This window comes from Aotus nancymaae, unplaced genomic scaffold, assembly GCF_030222135.1.
Source record: "Aotus nancymaae isolate 86718 unplaced genomic scaffold, 86718_ANA_hifiasm-v0.15.2.pri h1tg000025l, whole genome shotgun sequence".
NCBI classification, from domain to species: Eukaryota; Metazoa; Chordata; class Mammalia; order Primates; family Aotidae; genus Aotus; species Aotus nancymaae.
Window position 1 is genome coordinate 14,717,379 of NW_026988438.1, and position 21,106 is coordinate 14,738,484.

The 21,106-nt window shown below is 37.9% G+C and overlaps 1 long non-coding RNA gene across 2 annotated transcripts in view; it reads right to left on the bottom strand.

The window, feature by feature from the left end:
• Positions 1 to 21,106, bottom strand: part of LOC105716195 (uncharacterized) — a 99,418-nt gene that overhangs the window by 25,257 nt on the left and 53,055 nt on the right. The gene's annotated exons all lie outside the window — the stretch shown is intronic.

Here is a 21,106-nt window from a genome sequence, read left to right on the forward strand (position 1 = left end):
AGCACACTACATGATTATTGGTTAGATAAATTATGATACATTAATTTAATGGAATATTGTGCAGAAAAGGACTATTGTGTAGAAAATATTGTAAATCCCACTCAGCTATTATTCAACATGGAAAATATTGATGATATGTTACCAAAAGGTGAAGTTTCTCAACCACAGCACCATTGACATTTTGGGCCAGATTCTATTAGTTGGGGTTGGGGGACTGTCTTGTGTATTATGAGATGTGAGCTGCATCACTGGTTCCTACCCACTTGAGGCCAGCAGCACCATCACCCCAGCTGTGACAACCAAAAATGTCTCCAGATGTTTCTAAAGTCCTGGGCTATGGGTGGAGATGATCAAAATGACATTGGTTGAGAAACACTGTTAAAGGAGAAAATTGAACTACAAATCTGCTTCTATATTATGATTACATGTAAGAAAAATTAGGTATGCATCTAGATTAGAATAAAGAATAAATACAAAAATCAGAACATTTATTTATTAAGGTGATGGGCTTTTGAATTATTTTGTTTTTATACATTCTCAAAGAGTAGAAATTTGTAGGGAAATAATATCAGAATTGGAGTCAGGATGTTATAATTGTATGATTTTTTTGCAATAAAAATAAATGGTTTTGTTAAAGGAAAAGTATAAATGAGTACATTGTTTTCTTACCTCTAGTCCTAGTAAAGCCTGCCCATTGACCTTCATTCACCTAAAACAGATTCTGCAATTTACCTTCTAGCAGTTTTTCACTTATAGAGTTATGATAATTGAAATGTGGTTAGCTTTGAACCTCCTGTCTTTCTCAGTGATGGAGGGTCAGTATATCTTGGATTTCAGTAACAAAGTACCACATACTGGCTGGCTTACACAACAGGAATTTACTGCCCCACAGTTCTAGAGGCTGGAAGTCCAGAATGAAGGTATTGGTTGGATTGTTTCTCTTCTTGGCTTGTAAATCTCTGTCTTCATGTTTCCATAGCCTTCTCCCTATATCTTTGCATAGTCCCCACTTTGTCTTCTAATTTCTATTTTTAAAATAGAGATACCTAATGTCATATTACTTTAAGGCCAACCCTAATGACTTCATTTTCACTTGATTACCTCTGTAAAGACTGTATCTCTGAATAAGATCGTTTTCTGAAGTACTGGGGAGTGGGATTGCTGGGGGAGTTAGGACTTCAACACATGGATTTTGGGGGATGCAATTCAACCCATGACAGCTTCTCAAAATGAACAGGAGTAGCTCTTTCTAACTGCACACAAAACCCTGGAAATTCTGATATGAGCTTCACACATTTCTCACAAATGGACCAGTATCCATCTTGCTTGAATCCTGAATATTCTTGGCTCCATCTGACCAACTAACTGGGAGAGACGAGACATATCCAACCGCAGCAGAACCTGGGCAGATGTGGATGGCACACTTAGACCCAGGAACTTCCTGCATTTATTGTGCAACAAAGTGACTCCATGTTTTACACAGCTGAACTTTTAGGCCTAATTTATCATGTTATGGTGGGGTTGTATGTGAACATGGAATTGTTTGTGAGACCCTTTATTATGTCATCTTATTGTATTCCCAAAATAACTATCAACTTAACAGTAAAAAAAGAAGGACAAATAGATAGTTCTGAACAAAGTGAGAGACTCAACAAATGAGTAGTGAGAGTCAGGACTCCTAGCAGTTCTTCTGATAGCAACTATACTAACTTTTCCTGGACAACATGCTTCATTCCCCGTGAGACCTCATCAAGACTAGATAACAGAAACTTATTTTTTCTCCAAAACACTTCTTTGGACTTGTACTCAGTTAATTATCTCATGTTTCATCTGGTTTATGTCCACATGTGTCCACATATTTTAGAAAGGATATGCTTGTATGCCTGCATATTGGTTGCCTTCCAATTGCAAGCTGGGTCTAAACCAGGCCAAAACATCTTGACAGTTTGGTGAATTCAAAAGCAAGGAGTCATTTCAGTTAAATAAATAGGATGAGTAATTTTATGTCATTTCCATTCATCCCCCAGTGAAGTTGTATATCCCCACTAAGATAAAAGAAAATTAAAAAGTTGAAAGTGGGAACAAATTGGCTTTATAGTGATGTACTGGCTAAGATGTCTATTAATAAGAAGAATAACAATAGCAAAAGCTTCCATTTACTGATGCTCACTATATTCCAGGTACTGTGGTAAACATATATAATTTAATCTTTATTAGAAACAATTTTATAAATCACCCTCTTTCTCACTAACTTGGTTCCAGGTTTATTTCACTGTACTCTCAGGAAGTATTATATCACTGAGCATTGTAAAATTCTTGAAGCCTAATTAATTTTATTATAGTTACACTAATTATCAGAAGAAGAACATTTCACAGCAGGGATAAAATGGAAAGGCATGCAATATCTGATTCCCTCACATCATAGGATTGTTGTAAAAACCAAAATAGATACCAGAGATAGAAAACTGTGAAATGCTATGTATTAAGATGAGGTAGATGATGTGATGATAGAATAAGAGGTATATTGCAAAGGCACCAGGACTCATGAAACAGTCTGAATATCTGACATAGGCAACCTATATTTTTTAAAGAGAAGAAACATATGAAAGTCAAAATTGGTTAGAAATTTGCATAGAAACATAAAAACTACAAAGTACTTCTTATTTCCCTAACTATTCTTTCTTTTTTAAAAAAGTTACTAACCTATCAGGAAAATAAATAAAAACATCTTCTTCAAAATAATTGAAATTATGAGAGCAGTGAGAATTGTCTTTCAGAGCAGCTACATGTTTGTACGTCTCTGTATATAGCATAGACAAAGTGGAATTCTTGGAGTTTCCCTCTATATTTTTTTACATAAGAAACTAAGCTTAGTAGGCATATATTGATGTTATTTTAAAAAAACAATTATTGACTTAAATGTGAATTTCAAAAATAAATAAATACTAGTCATTCAGCTCTCTGTGTCATTTATAAGATGGATTTGTCTAAACCATTAATGAGTAGGATGAAATGTCAGAATAGAGACCACTGCAGCATCACAAACAAGATAGATAAAAACCTCAGAGGATGACTATTGACCTAACCCAAACAAATTATCTCCTGGTTCCATTGGTTGTTGCCAAGTCTCAGCAAAGTACTTAGAGTAAACATAGCACAAGAGTGGAAAAGGGTCTGCTTGTCTTTCTGTTTGTGATTGTTCAAGCAAATGAATGATAGAAATGTGAGCTGATCTCTGCCAGTTGCAAGGAAGTCATCAGATTATTGACGTCAATGCTATGAAAGCTCTAGACCCTTACAAGATAAAAGGAAAGTAACATTGTGGCTTGGAAAAAGAATAAGGCCTTGAATAGATCAGGTCACTGAGGCAGGACTAAGACTTTACTGTACCAACAGTCACCATTTAATGATGCTTCCTTGGACCCCCAGAGAGTGGGTTTTCTCAGTTATATGAGAACTTGGCATATAAGAAGAAAAGACATTTAGCAGTATTGCATCAGATGCAAAGAGCAATAATCCATATGTTCTCTGAGCCTTTGAGATCGGTACATTGTGTAATTTACAGGAGACTTGCTATTCCAAAGTCTGGCCAACAGTTGGCCATTTCGTCTCATACTGACATACTGAACAGACTATGATAGAAACAAAAGAGACAAAATCCATTTTAATAGTTGTCAGTGTCTACAGATTTTTTGTTTTTTGAGACAGGGTCTCAGTCTGTTGCCCAGTCTTGAGTGCAGTGGCACTATCACAGCTCACTGCAGGACTCAGGTTAAGTGTAACTAACAACCAAGTGGATTCCATAATATCGATACACTAAATAGCTTTTTGGCTTTTCACCCAGTGTCTAGTAATCAGTGGAGGAATCACTACCGACAGGAATAGAGGATATGGAAAGGGAGTGAGAAGAGTGAAGTGTACGAGCTGGAGAACGGAGGGAGAAGGTAAAGAACCAAGGAGCACCAGTACTTGCATTTCAGTAATTTGGTCTGCTGACTGCAAACTTCCTGAGTGGAGGAGGAAAGACTTACAGTAAGTTAGACATACGTCCTTCTCCAAACACACACACACACAAACACACACACACACAAACACACACACACCCCACATACACACTCAAAGAACATCTAAAAAGTATCTCAGCTCTGTCTGTAGGAAACTCGATGTTTTCAACCAGAAAAAGATTCTCATAAACTAAGACCCCAAATCCGTTCAATATCAGATTTGATCATATTGCTTGATACATTGATGTGAAATATAGGATGATTGAAGAGGACTCAGTTGCGTATCCACTATACTCAACATACTTAAAATTTCTTTGTTTAGCGGTTCTTGTTAAGTCCATCGTTTTCGTCTGGATTTCATTTCCGTCCTGCTGAATTACATCAATCAGTAGTTTGTAAAGCAACAATCCACGAGGAGTAAAACTTTTTAGATTTCTTTATTATTTTATTTTACTTTTTTTTTTTTTTTTTTTTTTTTTAGACAAAGTCTTGCTTTATTGCCCAGGCTGGAATGCAGTCATGCAATCTCGACTCACTGCAACCTCTGCTTCCCGGGTTCAAGTGATTCTCCTGCTTCAGCCTCCTGAGTAGCTGTGCTAACAGGCGTGTGCCACCATGCCCAGCTAATTTTTGTACTTTTAGTAGAGATGGGGTTTCATCATTGGCCAGGCTGGTCTTGAATTCCTGACCTCAGGTGATCCACCCGCCTGGGCCTCCTAAAGTGCTGGGATTACAGGAGTGAGTCACCACGCCAGCTGACTTTTTAGATTTCTGAGTTGTCTTTATTTTAATTCTTCAATGGTAGGTTAGATAGATACAGAGTTTTTAGGTAAAAGTTTATTTCTCTCAGCACTTTTAAGATGTTTCAGGTAGTCTTCTGCAGAGCTAGTCTTCACTCTTTCTCCTTCAAGTGAGTATGGGAGTGCTTCACTAATCACACTAAGGTGTATCCACATCTGACTAAAGTACTGGAGAAGTTATTCAAAATCTTTTCACCACAAATGCAACTTTTACAAAGTTTCCTTCATCTGTGGCCCTCATGTCAGTGGAATCTTCGAAAGTTTTTGTCTACCAAACAAATTACATATGTATTAAGCAATGAACAATTTGTTCTGCCTGTATTATCACTATTTTTTGGTCAATGTTAATCCATCTCACAAGTGGTTTCTTAGCAGTAAAGTTTATGATAGTAGTAGTATGAAATCATATAAATGGCTATCAGGATTGTAAGCTTACTAGTAAACAAGATTAAGTAATAATCTCATCCCATAGAACACAGAACTCTTGGTTGCTCAATATTGGCCACTACGGAGGCAGGATTCCACCTGTTAAAGTCAAACACCGTAACTCCTTAACTTGAGCTCCAAGAGTTATTTATGGCTCAGTGTTCTTGTCTCAGGAATTCCTATGATGTTATCGATGGCCAAATTAAATTATAGCAACCTGGTCTTAGTAAAACAGGAAACATACTCTTTAGAAGCTCTGATCATCTCCATGGTTCCCAAACTGTGTACTGAGGTGCTCTAGATTACTGCAACAAGTTCATAAGGACAATACAAGATATTTTAAATTTTCTGGAAAAACATAGCAACATCTCTCAGATATCATATAAACTATTACTATTAAGTCATTTGGATGTAAATATTTAATCAACAGAGCTATTAGGAATGTCTTTGGGACTAGAATACCTTGAAAAAAATTTCTGAATTACTGTGACCTGAGAAAGTTTTGCAGCCTCTGAATTATTTTCCCCTACAGCCTTATGAAGTACAGTGGGATGGATTTTATTAGGCTTTGTGAAATATTAAAAGGATCTCCAAGAACTTTTCTGGCCTTCTGAGCCCCAAGTTGTGGACTAATGTGTCACCAAAATCTCATCAATACAACAAAAATGTGTGTTACTGATAAGGGCATTCTTCATGGTGATATCATCAAGGCAGTACAGCACCTCGTGCTCTTGACCACATTTCCCAAAAAAGCTTTTCTAGAAGTACAGAATGAGCAAAGAGAGCAACTAACTTGTTGTGTCACATTTGGAGAGACATGTCCTTCTTTCTACAAAAACTGGTTAAGCATCTACTGTGTGCCAAACACAGGTATACAGAACAAACAAGCCTTGCCTAATATACTAAAATCTAAATGCTTAGTATAATGCCAGGTAGAGTAAATGCCAAGAGGAAAAATAAGACAGATTGATAGCATCCATGGAGTGACGTATGTTGCTTTGAACAGAATTGTCAGGGAAAGCTTCCAGTGAGGTAATATTTAAGCAGAGACCCAAATGAAGAGGAAAAAAAGCCAATTTAATACAGTCTTTCTGCCCCCAGGGATGGGGGGTGTAGGATGTAAAATTGTCTCAATTGCTCTTTATAATATCAACACAGATTTATTTTAAAATAAGTACTTTTTGTCAAGCACATTCACATAGATGCACATCTTAGCTTCATGAAACCCAGGGAAGCTGGTATTTTTGTCATTATTACCTTCATCTTTGAGCTGAGGAAACTGAAGTACAGAAGACTAGTCAGGTGGCCCACGGTCTCTCAGCCAGCTGTGACTGGAGGTAGACTAGAACTCCAGGCCCCCACCTCCAAGTCTGGGCCCCTTACCAGCAGCTACAGAAGAAAATGCACAGCTACCATCCTTTCAATATGAAGAATACAGCCTGAGTCTCTATGGCATATGTGACATACAATGAATTCCTCTTTTGATTTAGAAAGCATGACTTGCCTACATTGTTAAGGGGGAAAATCCTCTTGAAAAATCTGTCTTTGACCATATTGAACAAAGAAAAGAAAGGTTTGGGTAACCTTGGCCTCTGGTATGTGTGTTCCCAGTGTTTTCCTGCCTGATGTTCCATGGCTTTGCAGAGCACAGGAGACCCCATAAGCTGTCTTTAAGCTCTTGTTCACTTCTTTCCCCTCTTCCCTTCCTTCCTCCCTTCCCTCCTCCCCTCCTCTCCCTCCCTCCTTTCCTCCTTCCCTCTTTCCTTCCTTCCTTCCTTCCTTCCTTCCTTTCCTTCCTTCTTTCTTTCCTCCCTCCCTTCCTCCCTTCCTTCCTCCCTTCCTTCCTCCCTCCCCTCCTTCTACCAAATGCTTATTGAAAGTCCACAATGCATCACCCACTATTTTGGGTTCTTACTATCTAGCACTAAGTAAAAAACACATGGCATCTGCCAACTTGGAGTTTACAGAATAGAAAACTACAGCCATTTGTAAACAAACAAACAAAAAATCTCAAGTGTGATAAGTATTAAATGCTTGTGCAGCAAACCTAGACCAAATTGAGAGATAAATGTTTAATCAATAAATCAATTTTTGAATGAATAAGAAATAAAGAGATGAATTGACTGGACTTTCAAATTTTATATAGCAGAATGATTATACTTTTCACCCAATTCCCATTCTCTGTTTCTATATTGGTGGGAGTGAAAAATGTTGAGGAAGAATCAGACACAGTCTGTCAGTCAAAAAACTTCATAGGACAATCAATTAAATAGCTCAAAATCATTTCTGTACTTTCAAGGAGAAAAGAAAGCAGCTGCCTGATGATATTTTTTAATTGAATGCAGAAGCTATTACCTACGAGAACCTTTAATTTATTCTTAACCAGTCAATCGAAAACAATTTAAGCAAAGCAAAATCTGTTTTCTTCTAAGTTGCAACTGAGCTGAGAGCTGTCATGCCAAGTTTCACCCAGTGTGAATTTCAGCAGCTGAATGATAAACACCAGTAAAAGAAACCCTTTTCTAGAATGCCAGCAGGACTGCTTTAACCAAACTTTTGCTACTAGGCAACAATCTAAAAAAACCAATATTCTATTATTAATTACCCATCTAAAAGGCTAGAGAGGAAATTATAGAAAGAAACAATCTCTAAATAATTCCCCCATTACCCTTATTCTGAATCTTTCCTTATCCACGAAAGGGTGAACATAGAAGTTTCAGAAATCCCAAATTTCCTTAATGTGGAAAAATTGAGAGATTGTCTCCCTAAAGGAATGAGCTTAGCAGTTTAATGCAGAGGTCTTACCACCATATTGTAATTCACAAATGTAGTGAGAGAAAGTGACAGAGATGGAAGGCTGAAGTGGTGGGAGCCACAAGCCCCAGATTGATGTCAATGCCGTCAGCCACATGGCAATCTTGTCCTGCTGCTGGTTCATTTATTCATCAATTACAGGTGAACAAGACAGAAAAGCATAAAGTCTAATGTGGGGGTCAGATGAGAAATAGGTAATAAATAAACAACGAAGATAATTAATCATAATTCTGCCTTGAAGAAAATTCCTACAGTGATACAGTAAAGAGCAACTTGAGAAGCCTTATCAGTTAAGTGGTCAAGAAAGGTCTCTCAGAGTGCTATTCTGGTGTAAAGTTTAACATGCTATAAATGTTCTGTGTTCTTTTTAAATTGGGATTGCCCATTGCCCTGTCATATTAGCTGATATAGATTTCCCAACAACTAGAAGCTTACTCTCTTTTCCAGCCAACTCACATTGAGTCTGTGGAAAGGGAAGGGGAGAAGAGAATGGGAGGAAGTCTTAACATGATGGCTGAAATGAGCCGACAAAAGAAAACAAGGAGAAAATGCACTGCTTCTCTTTGATCATGGAGCAGGTCAAGATGCCCTAGAAAGGTTTTTTAAAAAGGAAGCAAGAAGATTAAAGAAAAAATTAGACTTCATCAAAATTAAAAGCTATTCATCAAAAGATACCATTAAGAAGTAAAAAGTCAAATCAGACTGGGAGAAAATATCTAATATATATCCAAAATACCACATATATGTATAGGTATGTGGTGTGTATATATATGTGTGTGGGTGTGCATATATGTATCATATATAGTTAGATACATGTAGGTAAATAAAGAACTCTTACATGTTAATAATAACAAGACACAAGAGGCTGAAGTGGGAGGAGTTTAAGGCTGCAGTGAGCCATGACTGCAACATTCTGCTCCAGCCTGGGTGACAGAGTTAGACTGTGTCTCTAAAAATAAATAAATAAAACGGCAAAGGGGCATGAGAGAATTTTGCGGGGTGGTGGAAAAGTTCTAAATCATAACTATGGTGGTAGTCACAGAGATGTATACATTTGCCAAAACTCATAAAAATGTACATTTTAAAGGAGCACATTTTATTGTATGCAAATAATAAAAGCTGATTTTAAGTCAATAAGTTGATTTTTTAATCTGGCTTTTTCCAAGAAATAGTCTTAATACTTTCTCATAGCACTGTTACATGTGTGTCATTAATTAGATCAAGATCTGAGATTAGAAAGCTAGGCAGATAACCATAGTCCCAAAATATTTACTGATGCAGTTTTACCAAATTTACCATACCAGTCTTGAAAGATGCTCCACGAAAAAAGAAGCCTCTATGGTCCAATTAATTGTAGAAAGACTGAATATTCTATCCATAAATTATATATATTCTTAGATATTTATAAACCCAAAATTATTTTGATTTTTAAAAAACCTCTTTAAATATTTTTAGCATTTTTAAAAATATATATTTTATTGCGTTTTAGGTTTTGGGGTACATGTGAAGAACATGCAGGATTGTTGCATAGGTACATACATGGCAATGTGGTTTGCTGCCTTCCTCCCTATCACCTATATCTGGCATTTCTCCCCATGTTATCCTTCCCCAACTTTCCACCTCCTGCTGTCCCTCCCCTACTTCCCCCTCACAGACCTCAGTGTATGATGCTCCCCTCCCTGTGTCCATGTGTTCTCATTGTTCAATACCCGCCTATGAGTGAGAACATGCGATGTTTGATTTTCTGCTATTGCGTCATTTTGCTGAGAATGATGGTTTCCAGGTTTATCCATCTCCCTACAAGAGACACAAACTCATCGTTTTTTATGGCTACATAGTATTCCATGGTGTATATGTGCCACATTTTCCCTGTCCAGTCTATCATCGATGGGCATTTGGGTTGGTTCCAAGTATTTGCTATTGTAAACAGTGCTGCAATGAACATTCGTGTGCATGTGTCCTTATAACAGAATGATTTATAATCCTTTGGATATAAGCTATCATCAGTTCTTATAAGGAAGAAGATAGGTGTGGGAAATTAAAGATGGCTATGAGTTCTTATTTTTAACTTTTAAGTTCAGGGGCACATGTGTAGTTTTCTTATATAGGTAAACTTGTGTTATTGGGGTTTGTTGTACGGATCATTTTGTCATCCACGTATTAAGCCTAGTACCCATTCGTCATTTTTCCTGATCCTCTCCCTCCTGCCACCCTCCACCTCCAATAGGCCCCAGTGTGTGTTGTCCCCGTCTATATATCCATGTGTTTGGATCATTTATATTCCACTTAAAAGTGAAAATGTGCAATACCTAGTTTTCTGTCCCTGAATTAGTTTGCTAAAGATAATGTCCTCCGGCTCCATCCATGTCCCTGCAAAGGACATGAACTCCTTCTTTTTTATGGCTGCATAGTATTCCGTGGTTTATATGTACCACATTTTCTTTATCCAGTCTATCACCAATGGGCATTTAGGTTGATTCCATGTCTTTGCTATTGTGAATAGTGCTGCAGTGAACAAATGTATGTATGTATCTTTATAGCAGAATAATTTGTATTGCTTTGGGTATATACTCAGTAATGGGATTGCTGAGTTTAATGGTATTTGTTATAGGTCTTTGAGGAATTGCCACACTGTCTTCCACTAATGGTCGGTCGAACTAATTTACACTCCCAGCAACAATGTGTAAGCATTTTTTCCCCCTGCAACATCCTTAGCATCTGTTACTTTTTGACTTTTTAATAGTAGCCATGTTGACTGGCGTGGGATGGCATATCATTGTGGTTTTGATTTGCATTTCTCTAATGATCAGTGACATTGAGCGTTTTCTCATATGATTGTTGGCTGCATCTATGTCTTCTTTTGAAAAGTGTCTGTTCCTGTCCCTTGCTCACTTTTAAATGGAGTTGTTTTTTGTTTTTTTCTTGTAAATTTGTTTATGTTCCTTATAAATGCTGGATATTAGACCTTTGTCAGATACATAGTTTGCAAACATTTTCTCCCATTCTGTAGGCTGCCTGATCACTCTGTTGATAGTTTCCTTTGCTGTGCAGCAGCTCTTTAGATTTATCAAGTTTTGCTTTTGTTGCAATTGCTACTGGCATCTTCGTCATGAAATCTTTGCCCATACTCATGTACTGAATGGTGTTACCTGGGTTCCAGAGTTTTTATAGTTTGGGGTTTTACATTTAAGTCTTCAAGCCATCTTGAGTTAATTTTGGTATATGGTGTAAGGAAGGGGTCTAGTTTCACTCTTCTGTATATGGCTAGCCAGTTATCCCAGCACCATTTATTGAATAGGGAGTCCTTTCCCCATTGCTTGTTTTTGTTAGGCTCGTAAAAGATCAGATAGTTGTATACATGTGGCCTTATTTCTGGGTTCTTTATTTTGTTCCATTGTTCTATGTGTCTGTTTTTGTACCAGTAGCATGCTATTTTGGTTACGGTAGCCCTCTAGTATAGTTTGAAGTAGTATAGTGTGATGCTTCCAGCTTTGTTCTTTTTGCTTAGGATTGCTTTCGCTATTTGGGATCTTTTTTTATTCCATATGAATTTTAAAATAGTTTTTTCTGGTTCTGTGAAGAGTCTCAATTGTAGTTTAATTGGAATAGTATTGAATTTATAAATTGCTTTGGTCAGTATGGCCACTTTTACAATATTGATTCTTCCTATCCATGATCATGGAATTTTTTTTACTTGTTTTTGTCATCTCTGATTTCCTTGAGCAGTGGTTTGTAGTTCTCCTGGTAGAAATCTTTCTCCTCCCTGGTTAGCTGTATTCCTAGATTTACTCTTTTTGTGGCAATTGTGAATGGGCTTCTGTTCCTGATCTGGCTCTTGGTTTGACTGTTGTTGGTGTATAGGAACGCTAGTGATTTTTGCATGTTGATTTTGTATCCTGAGACTTTGCTGAAGTTGTTTATCAGCTTAAGAAGCTTTTGGGCTGAAACCAGGGGGTTTTCTAAATATAGGATCATGTCATCTGCAAACAGGGATAGTTTGACTTCCTCTCTTCCTATTTCGATGCCCTTTGCTTATTGATTTATTTTTTTGCCTGATTTTTCCCTGACCAGGACTTCCAATACTATATTGCATAGGAGTGGTTAGGAAGGGTATCCTTGTCTTGTGCTGTTTTTCAAGGCGAAAGCTTCCAGTTTCTGCCCATTCAGTATGATGTTAGCTATGGGTTTGTCATAGATGGTTCTTTTTATTTTGAGGTGTGTTCCTTCAATACCTACTTTATTGAGAGCTTTTAACTTAAATGGATATTGAATTTTATTGAAAGTCTTTTCTGCATCTATTGAGATAATCATGTGGTTTTTGTTTTTAGTTCTGCTTATGTGATGAGTCACATTTATTGATCTGCATATGTTGAACCAAACTTGCATCCCAGGTATAAAGCCTACTTGATCATGGTGGATAGGATTTTTGATGTGCTGCTGGATTTGGTTTGCCAGTATTTTTTTGAGAATTTTTGCATTGATGTTCATCAAGAATATTGACATGAAGTTTTCTTTTTGTTGTTGTTGAATCTTTGTCAGGTTTTGGTATCAGGATGATGTTGGCCTTGTAAAATGAGTTAGGGAGGAGTTCCTCATCCTCAATTTTTTGGAATAGTTGCAGTAGGAATGGTGCTGTTATTGTACATCTGGTAGTATTCAGTTATGAATCTGTCTAGTTCTGGGCTTTTTTTTGGTTGGTAGGCTATTTATTATTGACTCAATTTCAGAGCTCACTATTGGTCTGCTCAGGGATCAATTTCTTCCTGGTTGTCTTGGGAGGGTGTATGGGTCCAAGAATTTATCCACTTCTAGATTTTCTACTTTATGTGCATAGAGGTGTTCATAATATTCTCTGATGGTTGGTTGTATTTCTGTGGGGCCAGTGGTAATATCCCCCCCATTTTTTCTGATTGTGTTCATTTGAATCTTCTCTCTTTTCTTCTTTATCAGTCTAGCTACCAGTCTATTCTATTAATTTTTTTCAAAAACTAGCTCCTGGATTTGTTAATTTTTGAAGGTTTTTTGTGTTTCTATCTCCTTCAGTTAAGCTCTAATTTTGGTTGCTTCTTGTCTTCTGCTACATTTGGGATTTGTTTGCTCTTGGTTCTCTAGTTCTTTTAGTTGTGATGTTAGGTTGTTAACTTGAGATCTTTCTTTTTTTTTTTTTTTGGAGACGGAGTTTCGCTCTTGTTACCCAGGCTGGAGTGCAATGGCACGATCTCAGCTCACCGCAACCTCCGCCTCCTGGGCTCAGGCAATTCTCCTGCCTCAGCCTCCTGAGTAGCTAGGATTACAGGCACGCGCCACTATGCCCAGCTAATTTTTTGTATTTTTAGTAGAGACGGGGTTTCACCATGTTGACCAGGATGGTCTCGATCTCTTGACCTCGTGATCCACCTGCCTCGGCCTCCTAAAGTGCTGGGATTACAGGCGTGAGCCACCGTGCCCGGCCTAACTTGAGATCTTTCTAACTTTTTGATGTGGGCATTTAGTGCTATACATTTCCCTCTTAACACTACCTTAGCTGTGTCCCAGAGATTCTAGTATGTTGTATATTTGTTCTCATTAGTTTCAAAGAATTTGTTGATTTCTGCCTTAATTTCATTTTTTACCTAAAAGTCACTCAGGAGCGGGTTATTCAATTTCCATGTAATTATATGGTTTTGAGGGAATTTCTTAGTCTTGATTTCTAATTTATTGCACTGTGGTCTGAAAGATTGTTATTATTTCAGTTCTTTTGCATTTGCTGAGGAGTGTTTTTCTTCTGATTATGTGATCGACTTGAGAGTATATGCCATGCGGCAATGAGAAGAAATGTATATTTTGTTGTTTTGGGGTAGAGAGTTCTGTAGATACTGATTAGATCCATTTGATCCAGTGCTGAGTTCAGGTACTGAATATCTTTGTTAATTTTCTGTTTCAATAATCTCTCTAATATTGTCAGTCAGGTGTTAAATTCTCTCACTATTATTGTGTGGGGGTCTAAGTCTCTTTGAAGGTCTCTAAAAACTTGCTTTATTAATCTGGGTGTTCCTGTTGGGTACATATACATTTAGGATAGTTAGATCTTCTTGTTGAATTGAACCATTTATAATTATGTAATTCTCTTCTTTGTCTTTTTGGATATTAGTTAGTTTAAAATCTGTTTTGGCAGAAACTAGGATTGCAACCCCTGATTTCTTCTGTTTTCCGTTTGCTTGGTAGATTTTTCTTCATCCCTTTATTCTGATCCTATGTGTGTCACTGCATGTGAGATAGGTCTCTTTATCTAGCTTGCCACTCTCTGCCTTTTACTTGGGGGCATTTAGCCCATTTATGTTCAAAGTTAGTATTGATATGCATAGATTTGATCCTGTCATCATGGTGTTAGCTGGTTATTTTGCAGACTTGTATGTGTGAACGCTTTATAATGTCACTGGTCTGTGTATCTCAGTGTTTTTGTGGTGGCTGGTAATGGTCTTTCCCTTCCACATTTAGTGCTTCCTTCTGGAGCTTTTGCAGGGCAGGTCTGGTGGTACCAAATACACTCAGCATTTACTTGTCTGAAAAGAATCTTATTTCTCCTTTGCTTATGAAGGTTAGTTTGGTTGGATATGAAATTCTGGGTTCGAATTTGTTTTCGTTAAGAGTTGAACATTGGCCCCTGATTTCTTCTGGCTTGTAGAGTTTCAACTGAGAGGTCCACTGTTAGTCTGATGGGCTTCCCTTTGTAGGTAACTAACCTTTCTCTCTAGCTGCTTTTGATAATTTTTCTTTCAATTGGACCTTGGAGAATCTGATGATTAGGTGTCTTAGGGATTATTTTATTGTGAAGTATCTTACTGGGGTTCTCTGAATTTCCTAAATTTGAATGTTGACCTCTCTAGCTAGGTTGGGGAAGTTCTCATGGATGATATCCTGAAATATGTCTTCCAAGTTGGGTCTATTCTCTCCATCTCATTCAGGGACACCAGTGAGTGTTAGATTCAGTCTCTTTATTCAGTCTCTTTATTAAGTCTATTTCTCAGAGGTTTTGTTCCTTCCTTTTATTCTTTTTTCTCTATTCTTGTCTGATTGTCTCATTTCAGAAAGCTATTCTTTAAGCTCTTAATTTCATCCACTTGTTATATTCTGCTATTAATACTTGTGATTGTATTATTAAATTATTGTAGTATTTTTTTGGCTCTATCAGGCCAGTTACAGTCTTTTCTATACTGTCTATTATGGTCTGTCAGCTCCTGCCTTGTTTTATCATGATTTTTCGCTTCCTTGCATTGGTTTTCAACATACTCCTGTAGCTCAATGATCTTCATTCTTATCTATATTCTGAATTCTATTTCTGTCATTTTGGCCATCTCAGCTCAGTTCAGAACCTTTGCTGGAGAGGTGATGTGGTCATTTGCAGGAAAGAAGGCACTCTGGTTTTTTGAGTTTTCCGTGTTCTTGTGCTGATTCTCATCTTTGTGAGCTTATCTACCTTCAGTCTTTGACATTGCTAACCTTTGGATGTTTTTTTTTTTCTTTTGTCCTTGTTGATGATTTGATGACCTTGAGGGTTTGACTGTGATATAAGGGGGATTCTGGGAGATTTTAGAAGGAGAGCACTCAGCTCTCAATTCCTGAACTGTGTGCTGTAATTCTGGGGAAGTTGTATTGGGCCCCAACTATTCTCTGACTTTTTGAGGTTTGAAATCCACTGTGCTTGGGGAGCTAAGGTGCAACAGCTGTTGCAGAATGCTAGCAGGTACCGGGATGCCCGTCTCCCTGCAGGTGCTTACCACAGTAGCAGAGGCAAAGCAGCTGGGAGAACTGGGGGAAGCCCTGCTGGAGACTGTCATTCTGGAGGTGGTGTTGACTCAGTGGTGGAGTTCTGGTGGGCACAGATCAGTGCCTTCTCTGCATCCCATGAGCAAGAGTGATGGTTCTTGCCAGACTTTCTTATTTATTTCATCAAGGAGTGCCTAGTAGAACACAGTTTGGGAAATACTAAACTAGTTTATTAATGTCACTCTGGAGGGAAGTTTCCAACTCAATTCTACTTAATTTTTAATCACCAATGTATATTTTAAATCTCAAAAAGGTGGCATGTAGCATTTTTCACATGTATTTGAGCATGGTGTTATTTTTTCAGCAGCATTTTACAAAATTAGTATTGTATTCAATTTTCTTCCAGAAACAATTTTCCATGGTTTGTTATATCCTTAAAAACAACTTGGTCAAATGGCATAAACAGAACTGTCAAATTTTCAGATAACACAGACTAGTTTTGAAAACAAAGTTGGTCAATCTGAATTTGAATTCATTAATATCTGGACAGGTAAGATTAACAAGACATAAAAAACTTTCATTGGCTTTGAAAAATCAATTAGTTCAGTGTATATGTTTTGCGAGGGACAGGGAAGACCAAGCATTGGAATTTTCGTTGACAATAAACTCAACCAAAAGTATAACATTGCTGCCTCAAAAGCCAGTTCAGCTCTAGTTTACACTTTTAAGAGAATCAGGTCAAAAACAATAAGAAGAAAGAGAATGTAGCTAAGTACCACTGTAAATCTACAAGATGCTGGAAGGTCTGGGGATGATATCAAAGGCAACAGGTGAAAAGTCTGGGGAAAAGAATACACAGACATAATGGTACTTGCCTCCAAATATGTGAGAAAAATTTCATGGGATATAACTGAGGCATCTTGATTGCCAGCGTCTAGGCCTATTTTTAAAAAGCTGTGACTGTACCTAACTAAAGTTGTCTTATTCAAATGGGAAATTTATTCCCAACTTCCACAAGTGGCTGGTGGATAAGGCTTAGCAAAGATGAAGGAAGCTCTGAGACAGGGCAGCCAGAAGCCCAGCAGGGCCACACACAGGAGTCATACGGTCCCCACTGCTACCTTCCTCCACTGTCACTAATGATGAATGACCAGACCTGCCCTCAGGTTCTTGCAGTTGCAGCACTCACTCAAAATTCAAATCTGATAAACAAGTTGGATCAGGTCATGTGTCTGGTCCTGGCATTAGGAGGGAATGAAGAAAAGAGAGACCTCAGTGTCTTTTATGGGAGGTAAACACTTCCTCTTCCAAGACAAAACACAAAGGGAGTGTTCCCAAAAGGAAATCAGGGCACAACCTGGAAACTAGAAATTTGGCTATTAGATAGCCAAAATTACTAAATGTTAGGGGAAGAACCTAGAAGAGGCTAAATTTATCTCAAGTTCTTTCAGAGAACAGAACTAGAAAAAAATGAGACAGGTGAAGTGAAGTCAATGTTTTAGCATGAAGAAATAGTATCAATTCTTTCTGCACCAGGAGGAAATAAAGTTACTTACTAGACAGCGAGCACCGTGTCACCTGAAGAATCCCAGCAGCAATGAGAGGGTTGTCGTTTTGGGATGCTGTAAGGATGTCCCACTTGGAGAAGGAGTTTATGCTAAGTGAACTCTAATCAAAGATACTTCCTCAATAAGGGAAATGCAACAATTATTCAGACTCATTCTGTGAGAATTTTTAAATCAATAATAAGCAACCAAGGAGATCTGAAGAGTGGAATGCACCCTAGAGGTCATCTAGAACAATACATTTTTTGTCAATATGGAAACTGAGACATAGGGAGATGAAATAATTTTCTCCCAAGAGCTTTCAGTGAATAAATATCAAAAGAAATCTAAAACAAGATCCCTATGCCCTCAACTCATCCTTCGCTGCTACAAAGTACTGCTCTTTTTTTAAAACTGAATAGTTGCACTTAGTGATAAATGTCTAATACTCGGCAGAGGGGAGGTCGGGGAGGGATAACACAGGGAGAAATGTCAGATGTAGATGATGGGGGGATGGAGGCAGCAAACCACATTGCCATGTGTATAACTATGGAACAATCCTGTATGATCTGCACATGTACCCCAGAACCTAAAATACAATTAAAAAAAAAGAAAAACTTATAAAACTAGAAAGAAATCTCCAAATCTATCCATTGTTAACAGAATTATCATGAACACAGGAAAGTGTGGTCATATGTGGGAGGGAAAGGCGGTTGCAGTGGGAGGAGACAAGACAAAAAAATTCATGCAAATCAAAATGAATTTATTTTTCTGATATGGCCTCTAAATTACCAACATGTCCTTTGTTTTGATGCTAACCTTTTCTTGTAATTAAAGTTTGGGTGTTAAAGAAAAAAAAAAACAATGCCTTTAAGTACTAGCAAGACCTCAGGAAAATGTCACTGTGAAGGCAAAGTATTTTCAACTGCTTAGTAAACTTTTTGATTGATGAAAAATCAATACTTCGCCAATTCTTTTTGCAAGTGCTGTTTGTCTGATATGTCTCCTATGTCATCTGGATACAACAGTTTAAACAGTATTTTAATGAGAAAAATCGCCTATGGCTGACCTGGAACTGTCTCAAATGGATTTGTAGCTGATAAGATGTTTGCTTGAAATGTTTTTTGAAGGACAAATCCATTATTTGTTGCCACTTTTTCCAAGGTTCCATGGAGAAATTAGCTTAATTATTCCTTGCCAGAAGAGGGCAAATGTTCCTCTTTTGAGAAAGAAGGGCAAGTGCTATTATTCACTGGGTTTGAACAATTATTTCATAAATCAGCATACGGAAGTTGGTGGATTAGACCATTAGACACCTTTTTCTGAAAGATAGAGTACATTATATTAATTCTTCTTCCTCAATGTAGAGGCAGAAGAAAAATGTGAGTTTCCTTAAAGGCTGTGTCAAAATATTGAGATAAAATGTAGAAATCTCAGTCATTCAGAGATGTCAGAAATATGTCTAATCTCTCTGTAGCCTCCTATCAAATTGATGTAGGGTATAGATTCTCCAACTGTATCCTGAAATACCATGTCCGTTAGCAGCCAAGGAAGGGTTAGCATAACTCAGAAGCACTCACTTAAAAGAAAATCAAATGAAAAAGAAGAAAGAAGAAGAAAGGACAGGGAAAACTAGGCCATCCAAAGATGAAAGCCCTGCACCACCTGTTACTGTTCTCGCCATACAATTTCTGGGTTCTTTCTCTTTTAGTAACTTGATGGTCCTCTCTGCTGTTGCTCAGCTGCTCCAGTGGGAATATCCCATCCTCTCAGAGCACAAATCCTACCATCTAGCTGATTCCAGACATTTTCATGACAGCCTGTTTACTACCACATATTCCCAAAGGTAAGAGAAACTATCACGCTAGCTCAGTTTGCTTTGAGTGACGTTGACACCAAACAAGTTTTCATCCAGCCTTGTGAGCAACCAAAGTGTTTCTCGCTTGAATTAATTTACCTCTGGGGGTTGGTAAATGGAATTCATTTACCTTTCTTTAGATCCCCAATGTTTCAAGAAGGAACGCTTACAAGGAACTAACTCTGGAAACCATCTGAGAGAAACACTGTTTGCACAGCATTTTTAAAAATAATAACATGACAGGCTTCCCAATTCACAGCCACAACATCCTGCAAAATCAGTGGAGCTTCTTAAAAAGCTAACAACCAGTTTGAATTTGAGCAATTATTTGGGGGCTCAAGGCATCAAAGCTTTTGTTCTTAAAATCTAGAACAGTGGTCTTACATCATGATTCAGATAGATCTGAAATAAAAGTTTGACACCAAAAAAAAAAAACCCTGCACTTATCACAAACATGCTTTTCTTCCTTGATTCTATTTCATTTTAATGCTGTTTGTGACTCATTAAACTGATTTCATGACCCACAATCTAAAAAGCACTTCTCTAGAACATGGAGAAGTTGTCTCCTGACCTAGAACCATTTTAAACACCATATTTTAAAGATTTCACCACAATCATTGCTCTAGAGCAACTGATAAAAAAAAACCTACAGGTTTCTTTTTTGAAATACACGTTTGAAAAGAATCTCTTCTTGCAAATTTGTTTTACATAATATAAATGTAGCAGTAAGTAGGCTGTTTAACAGTTTGCCGTATTTGGTACAGGGTGATGTATAAGTGCTTTGCAATCTGTTTTTTCCACTTGAGAAGCAGAATTCCTAATAGCCAGGAGACCCGAGCAGCTGAGTTCATGGAAGAACACAATGTTAGATCAGGGCTACGGTAGAGCCGCCTTGGTCTGAACGACCTTTCCCCTAGTGAGCTCTATTTCCATGAACAGAAACTAGATGCCTGGGAGCTGAGGCATGGAAAGTTATTGCTGCTCCACTGCAGCAGTGACCCTTCACCTACTAAACTTCCCCTTGTTGACTCTGCAGCCAGGCAGTCCCGCCCCAGCTGTGGGTGTGGGGCTGAACTTTCACCCACTTAGAGCCCCAGCATCTGCTTAGCTTCTGCATGTCAGCTGCTTCTCCCTCCCAACACAATGTTGGTCAAAACTGTGCATAGCCGAAAGTAACTTGTTTTTTCCCTCGGGCATTAATTTATAGGTTTCATTTCTTCTTTAAAAAATAAACAACCCCTCACTCCCTTTGCTCAATACGCAGTGCATTTTGAGAAGCCTATTTGAAAGAAGAGGTGAGGGAAACCTAGTGTGCAAGGGGTGAAATAAAGAACAAAAAAGAGGACTCCTAACCCTTCCTATTTGTACTTCCTCTTGAGATTCCGCACTGATTTTTGAAACACAGCCAGGCAGGCCTGCTTTCCTCGATCAAGAACACAACTATGTTGCCCAAACTCAGCATTTATCGGGCCCTCAAGTTATTTTCAAAATGGGAAACTAAAGAGGGAAAGGAGTGTGTGTCTGTGTGGTTACTGCTAAAGTTGCAGACTGTCTAGTGTTCTCTCTGGCAAAGACTAACCGATGCTCAAGAGGACATCCTGTAACATCAGTTTTGTTCAAGAAACAAAACGGTTAAGTTTCTAGCATCTGTTTAGCTGGTTTTAGCACTCAACTGTTTCTCACCGTTGCCTGGTTTTGGCCAACAGGGCAAATAGGTATTCTTCCAAAGTGTCAGAAGGGCAATTAAAAAAAGAAAATCTTAGGCTTCTGAATCCCCAGAAGAGTGTGACAAGGATTTCTGCTTAAACGGAGATTTAGAGAACCCCGTGTTTCCTACCAGCTCTATGACTCTGGTGACTTCACTCTTCTGCCTGTTTTTCCTCTGCAAGTGAAAATGTTGGATTAAATGAATGG